This window comes from Bombina bombina, chromosome 4 (assembly GCF_027579735.1).
Source record: "Bombina bombina isolate aBomBom1 chromosome 4, aBomBom1.pri, whole genome shotgun sequence".
NCBI lineage: Eukaryota > Metazoa > Chordata > Amphibia > Anura > Bombinatoridae > Bombina > Bombina bombina.
Window position 1 is genome coordinate 909087098 of NC_069502.1, and position 13306 is coordinate 909100403.

At 40.8% G+C, this 13306-nt stretch overlaps 1 protein-coding gene across 5 annotated transcripts in view; it reads left to right on the top strand.

Moving 5' to 3' along the window:
* The window catches only part of UTRN (utrophin), a 1395536-nt gene that overhangs the window by 1019620 nt on the left and 362610 nt on the right, over window positions 1–13306 (top strand). The gene's annotated exons all lie outside the window — the stretch shown is intronic.

Consider the following 13306-nt stretch of genomic DNA (forward strand, 5'->3'; position numbering starts at 1 on the left):
TTACTTCTGCTATCAAATATGCTTTAGTCTCTTTGGTATCCTTTGTTGAATGAGCAGCAGTGCTCAAGTGAACACTAGCTGAGCACATCAGGTGAGCCAATGACAAGAGCTATATATGTACAGTTACAAAACAGCAGCTAGCTCCCAGTAGTGCGCTGCTGCTCTTAAGCCTACCTAGGTATGAAGTAAATTGTAAATGTGTGTAAAATTGCATGATCTATCTGATTCATGGACGTTTCATTGTGACTTTACTGTCTCTTTAAGCATCAAACCAAAGCAATAGACATTTATGCTATCTACAAATACTTTTTTGTATTTTTCATCTGAGATTTCATGACTATTTTCAGTGCAGAGAGTTATGACAACAAAATATGTTTTGCTGGAATATTGCTGTCTTCTTGTTGTACATCTGTATCTTGCTTGAAATAGCTCTGTGCTGTGAGCTGTATGTGGCATCCTCTGTACCATTAAAATGCATTGCACAAAACAACTCGTTAGCACCTCAGTGTCCTGTATAGTGATACACGTGTGTATTTTCTCTACTTGCTATTGTAAAGTGTCCTTGTAGACTGTACACATTTTTACTCTCAAATCGACTATATAAAAAAAGCCTATTTTAAAGTAACATCTTGCAAACGATTCAGGGATATTACAAAATAACAGACTTTATCTGTCTCTACATGTAGGTAAGAATAAAATCGTGCAAATTAGTATCTGTATCTGTTTAGTGATTTATTTTTTCTAGATAAACAATAATTTCTCCAACATAGGTGTGTCCGGTCCACGGCGTCATCCTTACTTGTGGGATATTCTCTTCCCCAACAGGAAATGGCAAAGAGCCCAGCAAAGCTGGTCACATGATCCCTCCTAGGCTCCGCCTTCCCCAGTCATTCTCTTTGCCGTTGCACAGGCAACATCTCCACGGAGATGGCTCAGAGTTTTTTGGTGTTTAAATGTAGTTTTATTCTTCTATCAAGAGTTTGTTATTTTAAAATAGTGCTGGTATGTACTATTTACTCTGAAACAGAAAAGAGATGAAGATTTCTGTTTGTAAGAGGAAAATGATTTTAGCAACCGTTACTAAAATCGATGGCTGTTTCCACACAGGACTGTTGAGAGGAATTAACTTCAGTTGGGGGAAACAGTGAGCAGACTTTAGCTGCTTGAGATATGACACATTTCTAACAAGACTTGGTAATGCTGGAAGCTGTCATTTTCCCTATGGGATCCGGTAAGCCATTTTCTTAATTTTCAATATAAGAATACAAGGGCTTCACAAGGGCTTTAAAGACTGGTAGACATTTTTCTGGGCCAAAACGATTACTATATAAGCATGTTTAATGGTTTATAACTTAGGAGAGTTATTTTAATCTTGGCAAATTGTTAAAAAAGCGGACAGGCACTGTATTGGACACCTTTTTCACTGGGGGCCTTTTCTAGTCATAGGCAGAGCCTCATTTTCGCGCCACTAATGCGCAGTTGTTTTTGAGAAGCAAGGCATGCAGATGCATGTGTGAGGAGCTCAGATCCACTGAAAAAGCTTATTGAAGGCGTCATTTGGTATCGTATTCCCCTCTGGGCTTGGTTGGGTCTCAGCAAAGCAGATACCAGGGACTGTTTAGGGGTTAAATGTAAAAACGGCTCCGGTTCCGTTATTTTAAGAGTTAAAGCTTTCAAATTTGGTGTGCAATACTTTTAAGGCTTTATGACACTGTGGTGAAATTTTGGTGAATTTTGAACATTTTCTTCATACTTTTGCATATATTCAGTAAAAAAGTGTGTTCAGTTTAAAATTTAAAGAGACAGTAACGGTTTTATTTTAAAACGTTTTTTGTGCTTTGTTACCAAGTTTATGCCTATTAACATGTCTGAACTATCAGATAGACGATGTTCTGTATGTTCGGAAGCCAAGGTTCCTATCCATTTAAATATATGTGATAAATGTGACAAACAAAGTAGGGACAATGATACCACTGATAATAATGTTGCCCAAAACGATTCCTTAAGTGAGGGGAGTAAGCGTGGTACTGCTTCATCCCCTTCTATGTCTACACCAGTCTTGCCCACTCAGGAGGCCCCTAGTACATCTAGTGCCCCAATCCTCCTTACTATGCAACAATTAACGGCTGTAATGGAAAATTCTATTAAAAACATTTTAGCCAAAATGCCCACTTATCAGCGAAAGCGCGACTGCTCTGTTTTAGATACTGAAGAGCATGAGGACGCTGATGATAATGGTTCTGACATGCCCTTACACCAGTCTGAAGGGGCTAGGGAGGTTTTGTCTGAGGGAGAATTTTCAGATTCAGGAAAAATTTCTCAACAAGCTGAACCTGAGGTTATTACATTTAAATTTAAATTGGAACATCTCCGCGCTCTGCTTAAGGAGGTGTTATCTACTCTGGATGATTGTGACAATTTGGTCATTCCAGAGAAATTATGTAAAATGGACAGGTTCCTAGAGGTCCCGGTGCCCCCCGAAGCTTTTCCTATACCCAAGCGGGTGGCGGACATTGTAAATAAAGAATGGGAAAGGCCCGGCATACCTTTTGTCCCTCCCCCTATATTTAAGAAATTATTTCCTATGGTCGACCCCAGGAAGGACTTATGGCAGACAGTCCCCAAGGTCGAGGGGGCGGTTTCTACTCTAAACAAACGCACCACTATCCCTATAGAAGATAGTTGTGCTTTTAAAGATCCTATGGACAAAAAATTAGAGGGTTTGCTTAAAAAGATGTTTGTTCAGCAAGGTTACCTTCTACAACCAATTTCATGCATTGTTCCTGTCACTACAGCAGCGTGTTTCTGGTTCGAGGAACTAGAAAAGTCGCTCAATCAAGCATCCTCTTATGAGGAGGTTATGGGCAGAGTTCAAGCACTTAAGTTGGCTAACTCTTTTGCCTTAGACGCCACTTTGCAATTAGCTAGATTAGCAGCGAAAAATTCAGGGTTTGCTATTGTGGCGCGCAGAGCGCTTTGGCTAAAGTCTTGGTCAGCAGATGCGTCCTCCAAGAACAAATTGCTTAACATACCTTTCAAGGGGAAAACGCTGTTTGGCCCTGACTTGAAAGAGATTATTTCAGATATCACTGGGGGTAAGGGCCACGCCCTTCCTCAGGATAGGTCTTTTAAGGCTAAAAATAAACCAAATTTTCGTCCCTTTCGCAGAAACGGACCAGCCTCAAGTTCTACATCCTCTAAGCAAGAGGGTAATACTTCTCAAACCAAGCCAGCCTGGAGGCCAATGCAAGGCTGGAACAAAGGTAAGCAGGCCAAGAAACCTGCCACTGCTACCAAGACAGCATGAGATGTTGGCCCCCGATCCGGGACCGGATCTGGTGGGGGGCAGACTTTCTCTCTTCGCTCAGGCTTGGGCAAGAGATGTTCTGGATCCTTGGGCGCTAGAAATAGTCTCCCAAGGTTATCTTCTGGAATTCAAGGAGCTACCCCCAAGGGGAAGGTTCCACAGGTCTCAATTGTCTTCAGACCACATAAAAAGACAGGCATTCTTACATTGTGTAGAAGACCTGTTAAAAATGGGAGTGATTCATCCTGTTCCATTAGGAGAACAAGGGATGGGATTCTACTCCAATCTGTTCATAGTTCCCAAAAAAGAGGGAACATTCAGACCAATCTTAGATCTCAAGATCCTAAACAAATTTCTCAAGGTTCCATCGTTCAAAATGGAAACCATTCGGACAATTCTTCCTACCATCCAGGAAGGTCAATTCATGACCACGGTGGATTTAAAGGATGCGTATCTACATATTCCTATCCACAAGGAACATCATCGGTTCCTAAGGTTCTCCTTTCTGGACAAGCATTACCAGTTTGTGGCACTTCCATTCGGATTAGCCACTGCTCCAAGAATTTTCACAAAGGTACTAGGGTCCCTTCTAGCGGTGCTAAGACCAAGGGGCATTGCAGTAGTACCTTACTTGGACGACATACTGATTCAAGCGTCGTCTCTACCACAGGCAAAGGCTCATACGGACATTGTCCTGGCCTTTCTCAGATCTCACGGGTGGAAAGTGAACGTAGAAAAAAGTTCTCTATCTCCGTCAACAAGAGTTCCCTTCTTGGGAACAATAATAGACTCCTTAGAAATGAGGATTTTTCTGACAGAGGCCAGAAAATCAAAACTTCTAAGCTCTTGTCAAGTACTTCATTCTGTTCTTCTTCCTTCCATAGCGCAGTGCATGGAAGTAATAGGTTTGATGGTCGCGGCAATGGACATAGTTCCTTTTGCGCGAATTCATCTAAGACCATTACAACTGTGCATGCTCAGTCAGTGGAATGGGGATTATACAGACTTGTCTCCGACGATACAAGTAGATCAGAGGACCAGAGATTCACTCCGTTGGTGGCTGACCCTGGACAACCTGTCACAAGGGATGAGCTTCCGCAGACCAGAGTGGGTCATTGTCACGACCGACGCCAGTCTGGTGGGCTGGGGCGCGGTCTGGGAACCCCTGAAAGCTCAGGGTCTTTGGTCTCGGGAAGAATCTCTTCTCCCGATAAATATTCTGGAACTGAGAGCGATATTCAATGCTCTCAAGGCTTGGCCTCAGCTAGCAAAGGCCAAATTCATACGGTTTCAATCAGACAACATGACGACTGTTGCGTATATCAACCATCAGGGGGGAACAAGGAGTTCCCTGGCAATGGAAGAAGTGACCAAAATAATTCAATGGGCGGAGACTCACTCCTGCCACTTGTCTGCAATCCACATCCCAGGAGTGGAAAATTGGGAAGCGGATTTTCTGAGTCGTCAGACATTTCATCCGGGGGAGTGGGAACTCCATCCGGAAATCTTTGCCCAAATAATTCAATTGTGGGGCATTCCAGACATGGATCTGATGGCGTCTCGTCAGAACTTCAAGGTTCCTTGCTACGGGTCCAGATCCAGGGATCCCAAGGCGACTCTAGTGGATGCACTAGTAGCACCTTGGAGCTTCAACCTAGCTTATGTGTTCCCACCGTTTCCTCTCATTCCCAGGCTGGTAGCCAGGATCAAGCAGGAGAGGGTATCGGTGATCTTGATAGCTCCTGCGTGGCCACGCAGGACTTGGTATGCAGATCTGGTGAATATGTCAACGGCTCCACCGTGGAAGCTACCTTTGAGACAGGACCTTCTTGTTCAAGGTCCGTTCGAACATCCGAATCTGGCCTCACTCCAACTGACTGCTTGGAGATTGAACGCTTGATTTTATCAAAGCGAGGGTTCTCAGATTCTGTCATTGATACTCTTGTTCAGGCTAGAAAGCCTGTAACTAGAAAAATCTACCATAAAATATGGAAAAAATATATTTGTTGGTGTGAATCTAAATGATTCCCATGGAACAAGATAAAAATTCCTAATATTCTATCCTTTCCTCAAGAAGGTTTGGAGAAAGGATTATCTGCAAGTTCTTTGAAGGGACAGATTTCTGCTTTATCTGTTTTACTTCACAAAAAGCTGGCGGCTGTGCCAGATGTTCAAGCTTTTGTTCAGGCTCTGGTTAGAATCAAGCCTGTTTACAAACCTTTGACTCCTCCTTGGAGTCTCAATTTAGTTCTTTCAGTTCTTCAGGGGGTTCCGTTTGAACCCCTACATTCCGTTGATATCAAGTTATTATCTTGGAAAGTTTTGTTTTTGGTTGCAATTTCTTCTGCTAGAAGAGTTTCAGAGTTATCTGCTCTGCAGTGTTCTCCTCCTTATCTGGTGTTCCATGCAGATAAGGTGGTTTTGCGTACTAAACCTGGTTTTCTTCCGAAAGTTGTTTCTAACAAAAATATTAACCAGGAGATAGTCGTGCCTTCTTTGTGTCCGAATCCAGTTTCAAAGAAGGAACGTTTGTTGCACAATTTGGATGTAGTTCGTGCTCTAAAATTCTATTTAGAGGCTACAAAGGATTTCAGACAAACATCTTCCTTGTTTGTTGTTTATTCTGGTAAGAGGAGAGGTCAAAAGGCAACTTCTACCTCTCTCTCTTTTTGGCTTAAAAGCATCATCAGATTGGCTTATGAGACTGCCGGACGGCAGCCTCCTGAAAGAATCGCAGCTCATTCCACTAGGGCCGTGGCTTCCACATGGGCCTTCAAGAACGAGGCTTCTGTTGATCAGATATGTAAGGCAGCGACTTGGTCTTCACTGCACACTTTTACCAAATTTTACAAATTTGATACTTTTGCTTCTTCTGAGGCTATTTTTGGGAGAAAGGTTTTGCAAGCCGTGGTGCCTTCCATCTAGGTGACCTGATTTGCTCCCTCCCATCATCCGTGTCCTAAAGCTTTGGTATTGGTTCCCACAAGTAAGGATGACGCTGTGGACCGGACACACCTATGTTGGAGAAAACAGAATTTATGTTTACCTGATAAATTACTTTCTCCAACGGTGTGTCCGGTCCACGGCCCGCCCTGGTTTTTTAATCAGGTCTGATGATTTATTTTCTCTAACTACAGTCACCACGGTATCATATGATTTCTCCTATGCAAATATTCCTCCTTTACGTCGGTCGAATGACTGGGGAAGGCGGAGCCTAGGAGGGATCATGTGACCAGCTTTGCTGGGCTCTTTGCCATTTCCTGTTGGGGAAGAGAATATCCCACAAGTAAGGATGACGCCGTGGACCGGACACACCGTTGGAGAAAGTAATTTATCAGCTAAACATAAATTCTGTTTTCAAATCTGAGTACAGCTTATATTATCAAATTATGTCCCATAAACAATTATAATGTCTACATAGTTTTTTTTATTCTTAAAGGGACGCAAACACTTAAAGGGACACTGAACCCAATTTTTTTCCTTTTGTGATTCAGATAGAGCATGGAATTTTAAGCAACTTTCTAATTTACTCCTATTATCAAATTTTCTTCATTCTCTTGGTATCTTTTTTTGAAATGCAAGAATCTAAGTTTAGATGCCGGCCCATTTTTGGTGAACAACCTGGGTTGTCCTTGCTGATTGGTGGATAAAATCATCCACCAATAAAAAAGTGCTGTCAATAGTTCTGAACCAAAAAAAAGCTTAGATGCCTTCTTTTTCAAATAAAGATAGCAAGAGAATGAAGAAAAATTTATAATAGGAGTAAATTAGAAAGTTGCTTAAAATTGCATGCTCTATCTGAATCACGAAAGAAAAAATATGGGATCCGTGTCCCTTTAAGATTGTAATATAAAATGTTTACTTATGCATAGCACAACAGCCTTGAAATATACATTCAATATTTGTTTTTCCCCTTATCCTGTTATTAAAGTCAGACTGTTATGGTTTTTCCAGTTTTAAGAACTCAAAAAAAAAAGGTAGGCTTAGCAAGCTTTAACCCTTTAGTGATCGGGTGAAAGTGCCTACATCGGAACACCTGTTCCGATGTAGACAAATTGAAACTACGCGATCGTGCATACGATCATGAGATTTCAATTATTGGATCGCATCTGGGGGGCGTCCCTACAACCCTAGGAACGCCCTCCAGACCGCGATCAAGTCCTAGAAGCACAGAAGGCTTCAGGACATAACGGCTTTAAAGCCCAGTGTAATTATGACGGAATAGAACGGCATAACGGCGTTAAAAGGTTAAAGGGACATGAAACCCAAATATTTTCTATCATGATTTAGAAAAAACATGCAATTTTAAACAACTTTCTAATTTACTTCTATTATCTCGTTTGATTTATTTTCTTGATATCCTTTGCTGAAAAGCATATCTAGATAGGCTCAGTAGCTGCTAATTAGTGGCTGCACATAGATGTCTTGTGTGATTGGCTCACCCATGTGCATTACTTTTTATTCAACAAAGGATATCTAAAGAATGAAGCAAATTCGATAATAGAAGTACATTGGAATGTTGTTTAAAATTATGTTCTTTATCTGAATCATAAAAGAAAAATATTGTGTTTCATGTCCTTTTAATTTTTTAGATCAGTATCTGTGCATAATCTTCTTTATAACAGTGTCTATTGCATGCAGTTATATGAACATTGGTGTACACTGTCCCTTTAACCAATTTACTTTGTTACACTATAAAAAATAATAATTGTGTATAGGACTTTATTTTCTCAGTCGTCTCTTCTAGGCTTAGTATATCTAAGTAAATGTATCAATAAATTATGTCACTAATGATATCATGTGTCATATACAGGGAGTGCAGAATTATTAGGCAAATGAGTATTTTGACCACATCATCCTCTTTATGCATGTTGTCTTACTCCAAGCTGTATAGGCTCGAAAGCCTACTACCAATTAAGCATATTAGGTGATGTGCATCTCTGTAATGAGAAGGGGTGTGGTCTAATGACATCAACACCCTATATCAGGTGTGCATAATTATTAGGCAACTTCCTTTCCTTTGGCAAAATGGGTCAAAAGAAGGACTTGACAGGATCAGAAAAGTAAAAAATAGTGAGATATCTTGCAGAGGGATGCAGCACTCTTAAAATTGCAAAGCTTCTGAAGCGTGATCATCGAACAATCAAGCGTTTCATTCAAAATAGTCAACAGGGTCGCAAGAAGCGTGTGGAAAAACCAAGGCGCAAAATAACTGCCCATGAACTGAGAAAAGTCAAGCGTGCAGCTGCCAAGATGCCACTTGCCACCAGTTTGGCCATATTTCAGAGCTGCAACATCACTGGAGTGCCCAAAAGCACAAGGTGTGCAATACTCAGAGACATGGCCAAGGTAAGAAAGGCTGAAAGACGACTACCACTGAACAAGACACACAAGCTGAAACGTCAAGACTGGGCCAAGAAATATCTCAAGACTGATTTTTCTAAGGTTTTATGGATTGATGAAATGAGAGTGAGTCTTGATGGGCCAGATGGATGGGCCCTTGGCTGGATTGGTAAAGGGCAGAGAGCTCCAGTCCGACTCAGACGCCAGCAAGGTGGAGGTGGAGTACTGGTTTGGGCTGGTATCATCAAAGATGAGCTTGTGGGGCCTTTTCGGGTTGAGGATGGAGTCAAGCTCAACTCCCAGTCCTACTGCCAGTTTCTGGAAGACACCTTCTTCAAGCAGTGGTACAGGAAGAAGTCTGCATCCTTCAAGAAAAACATGATTTTCATGCAGGACAATGCTCCATCACACGCGTCCAAGTACTCCACAGCGTGGCTGGCAAGAAAGGGTATAAAAGAAGAAAATCTAATGACATGGCCTCCTTGTTCACCTGATCTGAACCCCATTGAGAACCTGTGATCCATCATCAAATGTGAGATTTACAAGGAGGGAAAACAGTACACCTCTCTGAACAGTGTCTGGGAGGCTGTGGTTGCTGCTGCACGCAATGTTGATGGTGAACAGATCAAAACACTGACAGAATCCATGGATGGCAGGCTTTTGAGTGTCCTTGCAAAGAAAGGTGGCTATATTGGTCACTGATTTGTTTTTGTTTTGTTTTTGAATGTCAGAAATGTATATTTGTGAATGTTGAGATGTTATATTGGTTTCACTGGTAAAAATAAATAATTGAAATGGGTATATATTTGTTTTTTGTTAAGTTGCCTAATAATTATGCACAGTAATAGTCACCTGCACACACAGATATCCCCCTAAAATAGCTATAACTAAAAACAAACTAAAAACTACTTCCAAAACTATTCAGCTTTGATATTAATGAGTTTTTTGGGTTCATTGAGAACATGGTTGTTGTTCAATAATAAAATTAATCCTCAAAAATACAACTTGCCTAATAATTCTGCACTCCCTGTAGATGCCTCGTGTGATTGGCTCACACATGTGCATTGCTATTTCTTCAACAAAGGATATCTAAGTAATGAAGCACATTAGATAATACAAGTAAATTGGAATATTGTTTAAAATTGTATTCTCTACATGAATCATGTAAAAAAAAAAAATGGGTTTAGTGTCCCTTTAATGATATGGTTTGTAATATTAAAACTGATGACATTTATGATGTCATTGGCAATGTATACGATGTCTTTAGAGACCGTTTCAGTATTATAAAAAAAATCTCCTAGAAAAAGAAATGTGTGTGTTTATATTTGTAAAACCCAAGCATAAGTATAATAAAATAATATTATTCTTTGTTTCAAGAAATGTCGTGTAAATTGAAATGTGAGGATATACTAAGAGGAGAAAATAAATATTTTGGGTGGACAGTACATAAATATTTGAAGACATAAGCAGAGATATCAGAGTGTACAGTGTAAATGTCATACTGTGATAAATAAGGGAAGCCACTAAACAGACAGACAGAGGGATGCAGCAGATAAGGAACAGAAGAACAGTGTGTAAGGGACATGAGGCTGGGAGAAAGTTTTATGATGGATGTTATTGGGTATATAAGGTAGGGTGGAAGATATTAAAGGATAGAGTTACAGTAAATCTTAGGTGTGTTTTTCTGCGTATTTGTGAATTCTGGGGGTTCTTCAGTGGTAAGATTTAGTCAAGGATTGAAGAGTGCCCTCAATACCTGTTGTTATTAGATTAAAAAAAAAATCAATAAGCGAAACACTACATTTTAAAATAAAGCATTTAGTTATGCATTATGAAACAAATGTGCAATTTATTTTCATTGTTTTCATTATTTATTTTGCCCCATTTTCATGTAATTTAGTTCTCAAAGTTGCAATTTCTACTTCTCAGAAATTGAAATGCCCTCTATTGACTTATCAAGGCTAACTCGGCTACATATATGTCCCTAATTGGAATTCAGTTATCAACTGCAAAACATGCATTATATACTAACTTTTTAACAGTAGCTAGCCTTGTTGTCTGTGGACGACTAAAGCCCAGATTGGCTCCTCCATGTAAGGCAAATGGTGAGTGGAGTTTGGCTGTTGAAAAACAATTGCAGTAAAAATGATGCTAGTTTGTTTTAAAAACATTAAGGTTTGGCTGATATGTTATTCAAAAGCAACACAAGAGAAATGTCTTGTAAATACAAGGTTTTAGTATCCCTTTAAAATGCCATTATAATGTGTTTATAAATTAAAGGGATACTAAACCCAATTTTTTTCTTTCATGATTCAGATAGAGCAGCAACTTTCTAATTTACTGCTATTATGATTTTTTTTTGTCGTTCTCTTGCTATCTTTATTTGAAAAAGAAGGCATCTAAGCTAAGGAGTCAGCCAATTTTTGGTTCAGATCCTGGACATTACTTGTTTATTGGTGGGTGCATTTAGCCACCAATCAGCAAGCATAAACCAGGTTGTGAAGCAAAAATGGGCCGGCTCTTAAACTTACATTCTTGCTTTTCAAATAGAGATAGCAAGAGAATGAAGAAAAATTAATAATAGGAGTAAATAAGAAAGTTGCTTAAAATTGCATGCTCTATCTGAATCATGAAAGAAAAAATTTGGGTTCAGTGTCACAAAAGGAGAACTTTACCTGAGTGTTTAAAGTACAGAATTCCACAGATAGTAGTACAAAAATGCCATTATCTTACAAATTAGAGCCTGTATTTTTTCTCTACAGTGTGCCTTTAACCCTTTGAGTGCTAATGACGGATTTGAGTCATCACAAATTTTCCCACTCAGGTGCTAACGACGGCTCAGAGCCGTCACTAGCACTCCCCCACCTTAATGGAGGTCGGAGAACACCCATCCACTCCTACCCCGGCGATCTAGCCTGGATACTCACTGGCATCGCCCGCCGGGGCTTCCCTCCCCTCGCGGTGATGTCACGCGCAATGACGTGATGACGTCATTGCACAACTTTATTTGAAACTGACAATTGTCAGTTATAGGGAGATGGGGGCATGCTGCTTAGATGCCTGTATCTCAAGCATCTAAGCTGCTAAAGATCCCCTTATCATCTACCCTTTCCAATGAAGTGTAGAATAAAAAATAAAAAAGTGAAAAAGTTATTATTTTAACCCCTTAACGACCAAGGACGTACGCCAAAAAATACAGTTAATGACCGAGGACGTGTGGCGTACGTCCTTGGTCTGGAAAGCAGCTGGAAGCGATCCTGCTCGCTTCCAGCTGCTTTCCGGTTATTGCAGTGATGCCTCGATATCGAGGCATCCTGCAATAACCCCCCTTGGCCATTCGATGCAGAGAGAGCCCTCTCTGCACCGGACATCAGTGGCCGGTATCGTTGGTGGGTGGGAGCCAGTCTGGGAGGCGGGTGGGCGGTCATCGATGGGCCGAGTGGAGTGGAGGGGGGCGGGACAGACGGGGGCGTGCACGGGGGGGCGGCGGTCGTTCACGGGATTGGGAGGGAACCGCTACACTGCAGGAAAAAAGTTGATAAAAGTAAAAAAAAAAAAATATTTACAAATTATATCTAAGCATCTAAGGGATCTGGAAGGGGTGGGGGGGAAGCTACAGTACAGAAAAGGGCAATTAAAAAAAAAACAACATACTTTTTTTTACTAAACTGGGTACTGGCAGACAGCTGCCAGTACCCAAGATGGCGACCATTAAGGCTGAGGGGGAGGGTTAGAGAGCTGTTTGGTGGGGGATCAGTGAGGTTGGGGGCTAAGGGGGGATCCTACACAGCAGCATATGTAAATATGCTATAAAAAAACCAAAAAAGCCCAAATATAGCTTTTATTTTAGTACTGGCAGAGTTTCTGCCAGTACTTAAGATGGCGGGGACAATTGTGGGGTGGGGGAGGGAAGAGAGCTGTTTGGGAGGGATCAGGGGGTCTGATGTTTCAGGTGGGAGGCTGAGCTCTATACTAAAGCTAAAATTAACCCTGCAAGCTACATAATTAACCCCTTCACTGCTAGCCATAATACACGTTTGATGCGCAGTGGCATTTGGCGGCCTTCTAATTACCAAAAAGCAATGCCAAAGCCATATATGTCTGCTATTTCTGAACAAAGGGGATCCCAGAGAAGCATTTACAACCATTTGTGCCATAATTGCACGAGCTGTTTGTAAATAATTTCAGTGAGAAACCTAAACTTTGTGAAAAAGTTTGTGAAATAGGGAACGTTTTTTTTTTATTTGATCGCATTTGCCGGTGAAATGGTGGCATGAAATATACCAAAATGGGCCTAGATCAATACTTTGGGTTGTCTACTACACTAAAGCTAAAATTAACCCTGCAAGCTCCCTACAAGCTACATAATTAACCCCTTCACTGCTGGGCATAATACACGTGTGGTGCGCAGTGGCATTTAGCGGCTTTCTAATTACCAAAAAGCAACGCCAAAGCCATGTATGTGTGCTATTTCTGAACAAAGGGGATCCCAGAGAAGCATTTACAACCATTTGTGCCATAATTGCACGAGCTGTTTGTAAATGATTTCAGTGAGAAACCTAAAATTGTGAAAAATTTAAAGTTTTTTTTAATTTGATCGCATTTGGCGGTGAAATGGTGGCATGAAATATACCAAAATTGGCCTAGATCAATACT